Consider the following 16,458-nt stretch of genomic DNA (forward strand, 5'->3'; position numbering starts at 1 on the left):
AAATATCCAGTAGATGTACTTTTGATAATGATAGAGGAGAAAAGCAGAATAATTTCTAGAGAAAAATATTTCATCAGGTAAGAGTTGCTAAATTTGATTAATTAACTGGAAGGATGGGCAAGTGAATCAAATCTCTCAGAATAATACAGTCATGTCTGTAGAGCTTTAACTCTATGATTACCTTTTAGGTAGAAATACTTTGAGACAGCTGTACATCTTATTATTTCTTTTCTCTGGGAACAAAAAACACAACATCAAGCAAGATTCCAGTTTCCAGCAGCCTTTTTTTTTTTTTTTTCTAATACATGAAACTATTCTCTTTTCTGTAGTTGATTAGACCAAGAATGGACTCCACTCCCCTCCCCCCAGACATAATATAGATGAGTAGGAACTCTCCTATCTCTTGGAATTTAAATTGAAGGACTGCAGTGACTTTCTCTCTGTTCCAAGTGTATCACTCAGTGTGAATCCGGAAAATAGAAACCACGTAATGTTTTTTAAAAGGAGGAGATTTAATAGGGCAGATTGATTATCCAGATATGAGAAAAATGAAAGAGCAAAAAGGAAAACCTTGAGATAACATAGATATCATCCACTATGTAGAACATACCTCCAGTGGAGCTGAGTTAGTTCTTATATCACTAGCCAGGAAGGAACCACCACCAGTAGGACTGAGTTAACCCTGAAGCTACCAGTCACAGACCAAAATTAAGAGATGATGTGACCAGAATCTAAGAGCTCAAAGAACCTCAGACTTTTGAAGAGGGCAGGACATCTCTGCCTTTCCAAAGAGGAAGGGATAATCTGGCTGGTATTAGAATCTATTCAGAGCATAACTGGTGATGAGGATGTTGAAACATTCCAGAGCTAGAAAGAGCCTGTGTTATCTTCCGTTATCAAACTGAAAGTAACAGGATACAGTAATTTAAAAAAGAAAAAAGAAAACCCTTCTCCCAGATGCCTGCCTTTCACTCTCACTCCAGATTCTAGACAAAAACCTCGTGCCACCAGCAAGTGAGTCTGACGATGGTGCTGGGCAGGCTGCAGCTCCAGTGTCACAGAAGAGAGAAAGAAGGGTGGGCTGGGCACTGAAGAGAAAGAAGGAAAAATCAGCACAGTATGTAACCTGAGGAGGCTGGGGGTAAGCATCCTTCACACAGGATGTGGATGAAGAGGAGGGACAGATGTCCTCCTGCAGGGAATGAGAAGAAATGTGTTCTTTCCAAATGGATACAGAGTAAATGCAAATACATTTCCTCTTGGTTTTGCATTTCCAAGTTTCAGCCACTGACACCCAGCTGAATTCCTGCTCTTACACTTTATAAGGCATTCTATATCCTTAAAATTGTTTTCTCCCTTTGCTTTATCTAGCTAAAACACTCAACAAAATAGTTGGCATGTATTAAAACTCCAAACAATATTTACTGAAGGAGAAATAGTATGTTGTTTTCTGAAGCTTGCTGTAAATTTCCATTAAATATTCTGTTTAAAATATTTAAATCTAGTTAAAATAGTCTATGGATCTGTGCTGACCCACATGACAAATACTAGCTATGTGTGGCGGCTTAGCATGGAAATGTGACAAGTTAGGTGCCAAATGTTTACTTTCTTTTAATTTTAATTAATTTAAATTTAATTTTAATCTCTGATACTCTAAGTCAGTTGGAAATATTTTAAGTATATTTGGAACAACTGGAGATGTTACTCTACTTTTTCAAATGTAAAATAACATCAGGTATTTTTGATGAAAATACAACATTTAAACAGCTATATGAAAAGAGAATGTAAAATAGCTTATTAAAATTTTTATATTGATTCCATGGTGAAATAATACTGTTTTGGGTATATTAGATTAAATAAAATATATTGTAAATAGGTAAAATATTTTTACATAAAATAGGTAAAAAATAAATTTTACCTATCTATTTTTATTTTAATGTGGCTACTGAAAAGTCTAAAATTACATGCATGGCTCACATTTCTACTGAACAGAGCTCATCTAGACTCTTGCTAGTGTAGGTCTGCTCTGTGACTAATAGCATATGCATTATCTTGATGTATAATCTGAAGCCCCTCCCAGACAAACTGAATTTGAATCTGAATTAGCTTTTTAACAAGATCTCCAGGTAATTTGTATGAATATCATAGTTTGAGAAGCACTGCTTGGAACTATTTTCATATTCATCCCTTCCTCTAGAGTAAAGATCAAATGCAGTCTGTACTGCCTGTCTCAAAATATGACTTGGTAATGAAAATAAAGGCTTCAAACTCATGAAAATGAGAGCTTGGTAAATAAGGAAATGATACCTGTTTAACATGGAAGTTGGTTGAATAGCACAATTTTCCCCAGTCCCTAATATTAAAATTTCTATCATATAGTTGCTTGTTTGTTACCGGTACAGCAGATTTCACCATGAATCCTAACAGAACTAATCTCATCATGCTGTCTGAGAACCAAGTGCTATATGGTGCCATTTTGCTCAGAATTCTCCCTTTGTCTCAGTATAGCCCAGTGATCCATATTGGAAAAAAATTTACTGGAGAGTTCTCACTAATCTTTGCAAATATTCTTTTTTTCAGAATCAGTATCTTCAACCCTTCCTTATTTCCTCTTTCATCAAATTACTTTCATATTATTTCTAAAGTTAAATGTAATGATTGTTTAATTAATTTGTTTAATTAACTTGTTAAATGTACCTGTCATTTGAATAGCCCTAGTCTACAGGATCATAAAGAGTCAGATACAACTGACCACACTATCATCTCTGTTCTTTCTGATTATACAGGCTCTAACTTTATTTTGGGCTTCCCTGGTGGCTCAGTGGTAAAAGAATCCACTTGCCAAGCAGGAGACGCAGGTTTGATCCCTGGGTCTGAAAGACCCCCTAAAGAAGGAAATAGGAACCCACTCCAGTATCTTTGTCTGGGAAATCCCATGGGCAGAGGAGCCTGGCTGGCTAAAGTCCATAGGGTTACAAAGAGTCAGACACAACTGAGCAACTCAACAGCAACAACTTTATTTTGATAAGCTTTGGATTTTTAGTGTGTGACTTTGTAGTATGCATTGTTTTACAGAAATATATTCAGCAAGCAGACATACCTGAATCCATTATTTTTGTAAATTTTGAGAACACTGAAAAATCTGAGAAATTCTTTTATTTCAATTGTTAGGTTAAGGGATCATTTTCAAAGAAGACTGTAAAATATGAGTGATGACTGCTGGAAGAATTAACACCAAAATGGGTTTTCAACTGTTCTTAGTTTACTATTTATATTGTGCTTAATTGCAAAAAGAATCGGAAACTGAGTACAATAAAAGACACAGATTCAAAGGTCCATTAAAAGAAAAACAAAAACTGAGTAGTAATTAAACAGGTAGAGGGAAGGAAAAAAGGAAATATATTTTTGCTTAAAAACTTGACTAAGAAGAGCTATTAATTCTGAATGATAAACATATCTGAGCTTACTAGCAAAGAGCAAAATAGCCTAGACATACAATAAATAATAAAATATTTAAATATTTTGAAGAGTGTATACACAGGATATGGAAAACCCCATTGGGTATTTTATTCAAGAATCAGTCTATCACATATGCAAAAAGGTATTCCTCAAAAGCTTATTACTTATATTAATTTTCTTCAAAAACTGAGTACTTACTATATCCTAGTTCATGCTGAAGCCCTAAGAGAAACTGATGAAAACTTTGTTGATTGAAAAAGAAATGAAATACCTTCTATATGCATGCATGAAACTGAGGCAAGGGACACAGTGATAAAGAAAGCTCACAGGGCCATGGTACTCACAGAACAGAATAAGAAGGGAGACGCACATCAAACAAGATCCCAGAAAGCGAAATGTAAAAATTTCAGGATGCTATATGAGCCCATAATGAGACATTTTATCCCAGGCTGAAGGTCAGAGAAACTTGCTGGAGGAAATGACATTTACGCTAAGGCTGAAAAATAAGTTAGAGTTCTGCAGACTAAGGGAGCAATCTGTGTAAAGTCTCTAAAGCAAGGTACAAGTGCATGTGCTTGAGGGTAAAAGTGAGGACTGACTCCTGCAGGAAAGGTTAAAGTGTTTGAATGGAAAAGGCACTTTGGGTCTATGAAGATTTTATTCTTAATCCTAGGGATACTGGGAGGGAATTAGAGAGTTTTTAAAGTTGGAACCATTTACATATTTTGAAAAGACATTCTGCTAGAGCAGAAAGTATATTATACGGAAGCTTTACTTGACAGATGTCAGTTATGAGATTAATGAAATGGTTCAAATGGGGAAAGGTGTTGACTGGACTCAGAGATGATGGGAACAAAGATTTAGAAACAAACAGATGAAAACAGAATGCACAGGGAAACCTGGTTTTGTGAATAACACTTACATGAGCAAAATGGTTCAGAATCATCCACATCAAAATTATATTTGAGGTTTTCTGTTTGGGAAACTAGATGGAAACAAGTTGTTAAAGCTGTTTGGAAGATGGTCTTTTTTCCCTTCATTTTGCATTCGATAACAAACTGTAGGAGAGCCAGGAGTATTCAATGTGGCGGTTAGAAATCTTTATATAGGGTTCTATAATTTTCATGGTGGCTCAGCAGTAAAGAATCCACCTGCAATGCAGGAGACAAAAGTTCAGTCCTGGGTTGGGAAGATCTCCTGGAGAAGGAAATGGCAACTCACTCCAATATTCTTGCCTGGGAAATCCCAGGGACAGAGAAGCCTGGCTCATGGTCCATGGGATCACAAGAGTCTGATACAACTTAGTGACTAAACAACAAAAACAATTTTTGTTTCTACAAGGAAAGATATTTTTGGTCCATAAAAACAAAACCATAGGGCCGTTTTGCCCCAGGTCATGTCTTCCATCGCATTAGCTCTCCTTACTTTACATAAGAAGGCCAGCCAAGTTCCAGTAGGAGTACCTCTTGCTGAAATGACAAACATGCCTGTATGTATGTACATACACACATTTAGAGAAAAATTACTTGTTTGCTTTTGGTATTTGAAGAATGACCTGGAAGGCACACAGGTTTAGCAGACATGGAAGTGTAATCCGGACTTCAGTATACTCTTGGTTATATTATAGGTAGTGATCTAATCATTCTGATTTTATCACTAAAACCTGGTTATGATCATAATTCTTTAAAATGACTATTATTTTTGTCCTGGAAATCTATCAGTCCCCATTCAGTTAGAGATAACTAAAGATCTATTTTCTTTACTCGTGAAATAATGGACATCAATAAATCGTATGAATCTTTTTAGTTTATAAGAAACTCCTGCTTTCTAAATTATCATGTTTCCCTGAGGAGCAAGACTTCTAATTGAGACAAGTTCCCAGATGTATTTTATGTTCTTATAATTATTTTAAAACATATGGCAATAAAAAAGTTATGCCTCTGCAGTGTATTTTTATGTATTCTTGTGATCTTACAGATTCAAGTAGCAACCACGATTTGAAATCATGTGCTTCTCTAAATATAATTAATTTTATTCAATAAAGAGAACATAGGTTAATAACAAAATATATACACATAGTTCATGTCCTAAGCATGTTTAGTTTAATATTTTAATTATTTATGAAATGGTATTATAAATTTTGAGTCTTAAATTTATTACTCTATACCCCAAATTGACAAATCAATGGTCCAATTTGAAAATGGAAAATTAACAAATTAAACTAATTCAGCTCTTACTGTATAAGTTTTACATTAGTGAATATAATGGTTGGCACATGTTACCTAGAGGAATTTCAATTAGCTCACAAAGGAATTTATATATCTCTGCAAACAGAGAGATTAATTTCAAGAAAACTCCTTACACTAAAAATTTATGAAAGACCCAAAGCATGATTGTGTTAGTAATCTGACACAGAACGCTTTGAAAATTAAAAAAGAAAAGAAAAGAAAGAAATGAAAAGTGAAGAGTCTCCATGTGTACATAAATTCAGTTCAGATAGTTCAAAAGAGATGCTAATGAAGGAATTGTTTACACATTTGGGGCAAGATTACAAATAAGGAACAATAATAGTGGGACATCCAGACCACACACACAGAGCAGGATGCTGTACGTAATGACTTCTTAGGCTTAAGGAACAAGAGAAGGAAATGGTGTTACTGAATCCCAATGAAAATAGGAGCAATAGAAGAGTATATTTGGGTGAGAGAAACAAAACAAATACGTATATACCCTTCAAGCTGTGAACTTCCAAAGACGCAAATGTGCTTTCAGTCATGAGTTAAATTGCAGTTTGCCTTCCGTGTCCCAGTCAGTAACTCTTCCTGCTTGTTCATTGGACCCCAGCTGTTGTATAGCACTGATGTACTTTTCAAGGTACTATACTATAAGATTTAAAGTGTTTTATTTTTGTGCTCTTTTCAAATGTATTATTTGTGTGAAAAGTAAATCTATTACAGTACAGTACTATATAGCTGAGTGTGTTAATTAGGTACTTAAGTTAAGTATGGCAGATTTAGGAACAAACTGAACTTACAAACCTGCTCTCAGAATGGAACTAATGCGTTTGTAGTTGACTTACTACACACACATATGAACACCTTGAATACCATGATAAATACAGTATTCAGTGTTATTCTTAAACATCACAGCTTGTAGGATGTGAGAAGGTTGCACGTAATAGATTTACCCCAACATTATAATTTCCTTAAACTTATTCCTTACTCTACATCATTCTTTATATTATTCCAAGAGAATTCTAGAATCTGGACCTTGTTGAAAGTAGACTATGAAGTCTAATATTTAAGTAAATCTCAAAAAAAGAAATGTAATATATCCAAGTTAGAGCTGAAAAATTATACTAAAAATCCAGAATGAATGCACTGTATCAGTAAATCTGACCCAATCCAATCTTACATTGCAAATTTTTAAAACTAAATTTTGAATTCATTCTTACAAATGCTCCCTGCTACTGCTACTGCTAGTCACTTCAGTCATGTCCGACTCTGTGCAACCCCATAGACGGCAGCCCACCAGGCTCCTCTGTCCATGGGATTCTCCAGGCAAGAACACTGGAGTGGGTTGCCATTTCCTTCTCCAACGCATGAAAGTGAAAAGTGAAAGTGAAGTCGTTCAGTCGTGTCCGACTCTTCGAGACCCCATGGACTGCAGCCTACCAGGCTCCTCTGTCCATGGGATTTTCCAGGCAAGAGTACTGGAGTGGGGTGCCATTGCTTTCTCTGACAAATGCTCCCTAGTTCTCACTTATACAAAGAAACATGGTCTTCCAATTCCTTTGCATATATAATATTTCCTCCCAGAAAAGACCTTGAATTTCTCCTCTGGGCTATTATTTAACACTTAATAGGATCAAAACCCAATCCTTCACATCTGGGGATTCTCTGAGAAAACTGTTTCAATAACCAAAGGAATTTGTTGTACATAATGACTTAATTTATTGTATATTCATCCAGAATCATACTAGTTACATACAATTCTTGGGGAAATTTAGAAAATAGCTATTGAAATAATTTTCTATAAAATTTTGATGAACCTCGACTGGGAAAGGCTGGTACATGAAGAGGGTTGGGTGGTACTTGCCCCTTGTGAAGTTATTGCAAAGATTAATGCAATCATCAGACAGAAAAGAACAGTTAGGTATCTTTGGCAATAAATATTCAGGGATTTGGGGTTATCCAAGATTATTTTCTTTGTCTGTCTGTCCAAATATTCTTTTTACAGATCTCAAGGTTCCACATTTCTCCAATCAGTGCCTTAACTTTAAAGTAAGACATGAAATCCTGAATTTAGTTGGCTTTGTGATGTTACAATCACCAAGTTATATCATAGACCTGATCTTCAGTATCATTTACCCTGCAAATATAAGAAACAATAAAAATTATTTTCAAGACCTCTGTAGAAGTTGTCTGTTCCACTTAGCACTTACGTTGGGAATTTAAAGACCGCTTTGTTGTTGATATTATTGTTTGAAAAAACCCTCCATGGCAGTCAGAGGCAGCTAGTCTAACTCACAGTATTTGTAACCTCAATTACAATCCAGGACAACAGGCATTTGACATTCAAAGTCTTGCTCTTCTACCCCATGATAACTTGAATAATTGCAGTTATAAACCTGCCAAGGTGTCAGTTCCATCTACGTATTTCCTAGTGAAAGTGAAAGTGTTAGTCACCCAGTACTGTCCAACTCTTTGCAACCCCACTGATCGTAGCTCACCAGTCTCTTCTATCCATGGGATTTCCCAGGCAAGCATACTGGAAGGGTAGCCATTCCCTTCTCCATGGGATCTTCCCAATCAAGGGACTGAACCCGGGTCTCCAGCACCGCAGGCAGATTCTTTACCATCTGAGTTATCACGGAAGCTAGCTCAATCTAAATGAGACTTTGAAGGCTACTTCTAGAACAGGGCACTATCAATCAGCATTCCACAGAAAACAGAACTGACCCCACACAGTTCAAATAAAGATAACTGAACGAAGGATTGTGGGAAGAATTAATAGATCAAACAAGGGTTGTTGAGGTGTGGCTCTGAGAGCCTGTTAACTGTTTGAAGTTGCTTGCCTCTCTAGGAATAAAGAGATAAAAGGAAGAAATAGTGTTGCCAGAACTCAGAAGGACAGCAGAACCTAAAGAGGTTCTAGTCAGAGTTGGCATTGTTTTAGAGACGTTCAGCTAAGGGAATGCAAGCACCTACCTTCAGACTGTCTGCTAATTCTACCATCACTAAATAACCCAGAGGCCAACTGAGGACAGAGTAGAGCAAAGGAAGGTGGAAAAGGGATCTGGGGAAGCAAACAAAGGAAAACTAGTACAAATCATGTCACCTGGATTTACTCTGTCAATATCTGTACAAGCCAAATTGTTACTAGTTATAAAAAATATTGTTTTATGTCCATTTTGCTGTTGTTTTAGTTGCTAAGTCATATCTAACCCTTTTGTCCCCTCATGGACTATAGCTTGCCAGGCTCTTCTGTCCATGGGATTTCCAAGGCAAGAATACTGGAGTTGGTAGCCATCTCCTTTTCCAGAGGATCTTCTCAACCCAGGGATTGCTAGGCAATAAAATCAGCATATACAATACATGTATATATAAGAAATAGAATAGGTAAGAGACAATAAAAATAAAACTATAAATGTTAAAAGTAATACAAATAATAAAAATATTTAACATGTTTGAATACTTAGAATCACCAAGTACTTTCTAAATATTTACGTGTATAAGTAAGCTTTTATCTTCCCTTATTCCTCATAAATGTTATGAGTTATTAATATCAGTAGTATTTTTAAGAAATAGATTTTGATCAGGTTTAAGGATTGAAATCAAGATATCTCAGATTCAGGGCAATAATATATACACATATGCTTTGTGCTGCATTAGTTTTAAGATAGACAATGGGTTAAATTACTCTTATTTTATAGACTGCTACTAAGCCAAGAGTTGTTGTTCAGTCTCCCAGTCATGTCCGGCTCTGCAACCCCGTGGGCTGCAGCATGGCAGGCCTATCCCTAACCATCTCCCAAAGTTTGTCAACAACTAATTTGAAGTTTTGCCAACAGAGGCAACACTAAAATTATTCAACAATGGAGGAATCCACCTAATGAGCACCATAGTTGGGAGAGAAACTGAATATCCCAGATTGGAGGCAATCAGTCTTCCCCATGTGCCCATTTCAGATTTTCAAACAAGTTATTACCCAGCTATTGCTATTACCCATGCTTTAAACTATGTTTCAGTGTATCCTTCCAGTATTTATCCTGCCCACTTTGTGTAAAATCAGACTTAAATAATTATGCAAATATCTTGTTTAGGTTTTTCCCTCAGTTGCAAATTGCTTTTTAATTCACTTAATTATAAAGGGCACTGTCTCTTCTAATATTCAATAGTCAGGTTTAAATGTGTAGGCAAAGGCATTGTTCTTTGGCCATGAGTCTATTGCATATATAATTCTATGTTTTCATTGTCAAATTCTTTTATATTTTATTTTCCTACATACTGCATATTATGTATATACACGAAACATTTTAAAGGGGGGTGTGTGTGTATGGGTGTATTCAACACATGTCTATGGCCAGAGCTAAATGCTCCTTGAGAGAAGAAATACCTAGAGCCAATACTGGACATCCATGTCTACCCTTGTCTTTTTCAGGAAGTAAAAAATTTTCTGCACTTCTTATTTAGTCTGTACTGATGGTTCCTGTGCTTCCCTGTGCTCTAGGCAATAACTAATGGCTGCCTTTGCTACTGCACTGAGTCAACCACCTTTTAATTCAAAGAACAACTAATTTGATATACACACATCTCTGCACATGAACAGAGTACATAAACACTGCTTCCTGGGTTGGTTCATGAGATGGAACCCAGACCTAGATCAGCAAATCATGAGAAGATGAAGGGCTAAGTCTGATGTTGGGAGCAGTGTTCTCTGATCATGGTCTATTCTGTATGCTAACCACACACACTTCTGATGTGATAGGATCCTCTAGGCATCAGTTACCAAATCCGTTGCACTCATTTCCTGATAGAGCAGAACAATAAGCATTTATCCACTGAAGATGAAATCTACAGTTCTCCTTTATTTCAAATACACAAAAAACTCACAATTTCCCGTATTTCTCTAAACTCCTGACAATGTCTATTAATTTAGACACTCAAAACTAAAGTGATTCTGATAATGAATATATGGTTCATTCAATCAGTTTGTTCCTATTTCTTTGCTGAGTACTTATTAAGTCTCAGGTGCCATTCTAGCTGCTGTGCATAAACCAGTCAACAAAAAGTTGAAATTGTTCCCTTATAGAGATTGTAATGTTGTCTGTATATATAAATAAACATATATATATGTGTGTGTGTTGTCTCCACAAAACAGACTGATGAGAAAAAAGAGATATATAACAAAAAGCATATTAAAAGTGACATATGCTGTGGAGAAAAATAAAACAAAAGATGAAGTAAAGGGGTAGTTTTTGCATTCTTAAATAAGGTGGGCAGGTAAGTTCTCAGTGAGGTATTATTTTTGTAGAAATAGAAGGAGGTAAGTGAGACACCTGCCTATTTTGTGGGAAGAATATTTTAGGCAGAGGAAGCTGCTGGAATTCCATCCCTGTAGGAGGAGCTTGCCGGAGAAGGCAATGGCACCCCACGCCAATACTCTTGCCTGGAAAATCCCATGGACAGAGGAGCCTGGAAGGCTGCAGTCCATGGGGTCACTGAGGGTCGGACACGACTGAGCGACTTCACTTTCACTTTTCACACATTGGAGAAGGAAATGGCAACCCACTCCAGTGTTCTTGCCTGGAGAATCCCAGGGATGGGGGAGCCTGGTGGGCTGCCGTCTATGGGGTCGCACAGAGTCGCACACGACTGAGGCGACTTAGCAGCAGCAGCAGCAGCAGGAGGAGCTTGCAGGCATATTTGGGAGTAACAAGAAAACTCCTTGAACTGGGGTTCGTAAAAGAGGAGGGAAGTACCTGGACAGGAGGTTAGATAGCAGTGGGGTGTGAGTAAGGATGAGGTACATCTTGGTAGGCAGATGGGAAACCATAAAAAGTTTAGGGCAGAGGTAGTAAATGACATCAAACTTGAGCTGGAATGGAAGCTCTCCATTCTTGGGTCTGTATGAGTGAAATGTTCATCCTTGTTTTAAGAAGTTATTTACTGTCCACTGATCAGAGTGCTACCTATTTGAGTTACTCTCTTTAAGTAAGAATAAAATTTTAAGTGAGCTAAATACTACTTAATAAGTAAAATACACTGTTGTGTTCAAAACAAGCTAAAGTTTAAGATTTCATTATAACAATTTTCATCCCATTATAAAATTAAGTATATGTTGGTAAAGATCAAACTTTTATAAGAATTTCATAAATTTCTAATTCTTCAGTGTTCCCAGGGCAGTTTAAATCAAAGCTGAAATAACTCCTCAGTGTTTCCAGGTCTGTCATTATAACTTGTAGTATGGATAAGTATACAAGTATAACTTGTATATACTACAAGCTGTAACTTGTAGCATTGGCTATAATTGAATAGTAAAAGTGTCCCTTGTTATACAATATTTGGGTCTCCCCAGTTATAAATTTTACGTAAGAAAAAAGAATTGCCTTAACCAAATCATTTCTACTAATAAATTAATAAAATCAGTTATTATTCAAACATCAAGGTGATGGCTAATTTTGTGTCAACTTGACTGGGCCAAAGGCTGTCCAGAAAGCTTGTAAAGCATTATCTCTGGGTGTGCCTGCAAGGGTCTTTCCAGAGGAGATTAGCACTTGAATCTCTGGCTGATAGAGCAGATGATCTCCCCAGTGAGAGTGGACGTCACCCAATCTGGTGAGAGCCTGGACACAACAGAGGCAGAGGAGGAAAGAATTTGCTCTCTCTCTGAAATAGCATAGGCATCCTTTCCTGCCCTCTGACATCAGCATTCCTGGTTTTCTGGCCTTCAAACTCAGATTAAGATATACACCACGGACCTGTCCTGGTTCTCAGACTGAATTATACCACTGACTTTCACTGTTCTCCATCTTCAACACAGCCGATTGGGTGGCTTCTTGCCCTTCAGTATTATGTCAGCCAATTCCTACAATAAACCTCTCTAAATAGACAGACAGATATAGATACCCTGTCAGTCCTATTTCCCTGGAAAGTCTTGACTAATGCAATCATACACCATTTGATACTCATAGAGTTACTACTCTCTCTCTCATGGCAATGGAAAATATACTTAATATATTTCAAATACAAATTTTGAATTTAATTTAAAAAATATCTAGGTCCCTAAAGGTAAAAGAGGTCCTAAATAAGGTGTTAAAAGAACTTTAAGCCATTGACAATGAATATTTATCTAGCAGAGTGAGACCAGTTAACAATTAAAGGAAAAAAAAAAAAAAAGATGATGCCTATAAGACAATAACATTCATATCAAAGTTAAGATAAACTTGGAAAAACTGATCAAAGCTTTCAAGATCCTTTTTGAAAAATGGCAATCATGCTCACATTGAAAGTAAAACATGAATTAAAATATTCCAGTAATAATTTCATTGCAATTTTATCTTGAGGTTATGTGAATCATCTCCACTTGAATGATTTTTAAGTTAGCATTTGAGGTAAATAAATTGTTAAAAAAGATTAAAATTTTTCCTTATAATTTTTAGCTTTATTTCCATATATAAAACATAACAGCCATTTTTATATCATCTCCTATAAAATACTGGTCCTTGTTTTAACTTAAACTATTTAAGCTATCTTTTTTTTTTTCAGTACTGATTATTTTACCTATCCAGAATTTCCTGTTTTTAATTTAAATAAAGTGAAAATTGCAAGAGTATTTTACTGTCTCAAATATAATAGTACTGTTTTAAATGATCTTTTAACACTAAGAGGTCTATTGTGCTCTTCAAACTATTGCCTATAGACTAACTCAAGGAGGGGAATAAATTCTGTGTTGTTATGCTCAGTTGTGTTCCACTCTTTGCAACCTTATGGACTGTAGCCCACCAGACTTCTCTGTCCATGGGATTTCCCAGGCAAGAATACTGGAGTGCGTTGCTACTTCCTACTCAGAGTTCTTTGCAACCCAGAGATCAAACCTTTATCTCTTGCGTCTCCTTCACTGGCAGGTGGATTATTTACTACTAGCACCACCTGGGAAGCCCTCAAAGTATATGTTGCCAATTATTATGTCAGTCACTTACTAAATTACCTTAAAAAATAACAAGAGTCATGGAAGAAGCTTAGAAACTTTTAAGTAAATTCTTATAGCAAGATATGCGTGCTTAGTTGCTTCAGTCGACACCACGGACTGTAGCCCACCGAGCTCCTCCATCCAGGGATTTCCTTGGCAAGAATACTGGAGTGGATTACCATGCCCTTCTCCATGGTATCTTACTGACCCAGGGATCTGCTGGCAGGTTCTTTGCAGCTGAGTCACCAGGGAAGTCTGTAACAAGGTATATAGCAAGCAATGATGTTCCTATGTGAAAAAAAATCATAACTTAAACTCAAGTTATTCTGATTCTCTGGTTGACTTTGACACTTAAAAATATTTCATTAATATTAATACATGTTCAACTTCCAACTGTTTTCTCCTGAAATCCATGTATGTTTTGTGGAAAAACAAGTCAAATTTTTTTACATTATCACTGTTAAATTTTTACACTTACTACAATAAAAGAACAGGAAGAAATAAAATGTATTCTTACATATTTCACAGCTACTACACCTAGCTATGAAATTAGTTACAGATTTATAATTTTTAATTATTTTCCTTTTGTAATATAGATATGTAACGGTTTTATCCCTCAAAGTTAAAAACTATCCTAACCCACTAACTAGAAGATACTTTTTGAGCACAATGTGCTCACATTATACCTAGTACTATTTGTTATTTGAGATGGTTGGATGGCATCACCGACTCGATGGACATGAGTTTGAGTAAGCTCTGGGAGCTGGTGACAGACAGGGAAGCCTGGATGGTGCAGCCCATTCTCAAAGAGTCGGACATGACTGAGCGACTGAACTGGAAAAAGAATTGCCCTCAGGGTACTTACAATAATGTTGATTCCATATACATATGAAAAAATTGGGTGACATGATAAAATGTTACTTAAGGCAAAATGCATTGTTATGTTTTAATCTTATTTTTCATGAAAGAACTGTTTAAATTCCATTAATAAGCACTTTTATTGGAATTTTAAATGTTACGGTGTTTTATCCCTTGCTATCATCTTGAGGGCTTTCATTTTTGCGAAAGAATAGTAACTGGAGAGGAGCAGATTTTCTTCAAAGTTTGAACCTCGACAAAATGATAGCATTTCACAGGAAGGTACCCCAGGGAAAAATAATTATGAGTTAAAAACCAGTAGCTATGGTTTGTTTCTATTCTAAAGCAAATATGTCTACTCATCAGAGAAAAGGTGATTGTTTCCAACAGAACTATCCATATGTCCTTCTGGCATTTATAGGCTTAGAAAAAAGAATGAAACAACCAATAAGCTAATGAATTAAATGTGTACGACGTAGAATTGCAAAATGTTGACAAATGAAAATTCCTATAGCCATGGCTAGAGACTGGTAAGTGACGGAGCCACCCCAATTAAATGCCAGGAACTCAGTATGAAAAGGACTCAAGATGTTTAACTGTTGGCATATTTCTAATTCAGCCAAATTTTAACACATGTTGGAGACTCTAGTAATAGAGGAACATTCAGCTGAGTGTTTTGACATCCAAGTTGGCAGCTCTGAAAGTCAAGCTCTGAAAGCTACAGTACAGAAAGAAAGGGGAGAGGATCAGTTTTTCCTCATTTTTTTTATGAAAGATGCTTAATGGTCTTGATATGAATCCAGCTTTAAAATGTTACTGGCACCAAATATCACAAATTATCCAGGTTTCTTTTGCCAAAGCCACTTGGAAACTGAAGCTATTTTCCAGATTTTTTTTTATTTTATTTTGTCAATTGTAAGCTTAATGACCCCAGTGCTCAGCATGACTTGGCAATGAGACTTTGATACAAAACAGTAAAGTAAAAATAACATGAATATTAAACCACAGGTTCTTGCTGCCTTGATCTGTATCTACATTTGTAAAACCTGCTTTTGGGTTTTTTTTTTTTTTAGGTACTGAGTGGAAACAGATATTAAACTTATTAAAAAGAAAAACTGGTTGATAATTAGTGGCTTAACTCATTTGAAACTGAACTGCTTTTCCAAATTTCCTTATGGACATGACATATCAACCCTTCTCTGCATCACTTAGGTATTTAAACTTATGGCTAGGCATAGGGATCCTTTCAAGACACAAATACCATAGTTTTCCTCTCTCATATCAATAAAAACATAACACCCACACCTTCTGTTGTATTTTTACACATTCAGATATAATCTCTTAATTCATAATAAACTTGCCAAAGATAGAATATGACAGAAATGAGATACTCATAATTATATCCTTGATACAAAAATTATAAGGTTCACTTGATCATCATCTTACTTTTTTTTTTTTTTTTTGTATCTGATTGGCACAACCTTTGTTTAACATATTCCCAGATACAGGCACCATTTAAATGCTTGTTTCTCCAAGTCAGTGAAAGAAACTTGTAAGGATCACATACCTTCCAACAAAGGGATGAAGCATTTCATTATATTTCCATAAACTCCCATAAATTCAACAGGAAATCAGTTGTTTTCAAAGCATGTTCATGAATATCCATCAGAATATTTTTCATATTATTTAGGGTACTATGATGAATATATCTGATTTAAACTAAAATCTATAGTTGTGATTTCTACAGCTCAACTTTTATTTCCTCCTTATTTAGAATAGAAACTGTTACACTTAAACATTTTTATGCATAGCTTATTAACCATAAATTTAGCCTTCCATTAGAGACTGGTATATAAACAAGTACAGGATAAATGATTTGCTATGAATGCCTTTCTTTGAGAGCACGCAGTATGTGTGAATCACAAGAAAGAATTCGGCACTAGTGAT

This window comes from Ovis aries, chromosome 26 (assembly GCF_016772045.2).
Source record: "Ovis aries strain OAR_USU_Benz2616 breed Rambouillet chromosome 26, ARS-UI_Ramb_v3.0, whole genome shotgun sequence".
Classification (NCBI taxonomy): Eukaryota; Metazoa; Chordata; class Mammalia; order Artiodactyla; family Bovidae; genus Ovis; species Ovis aries.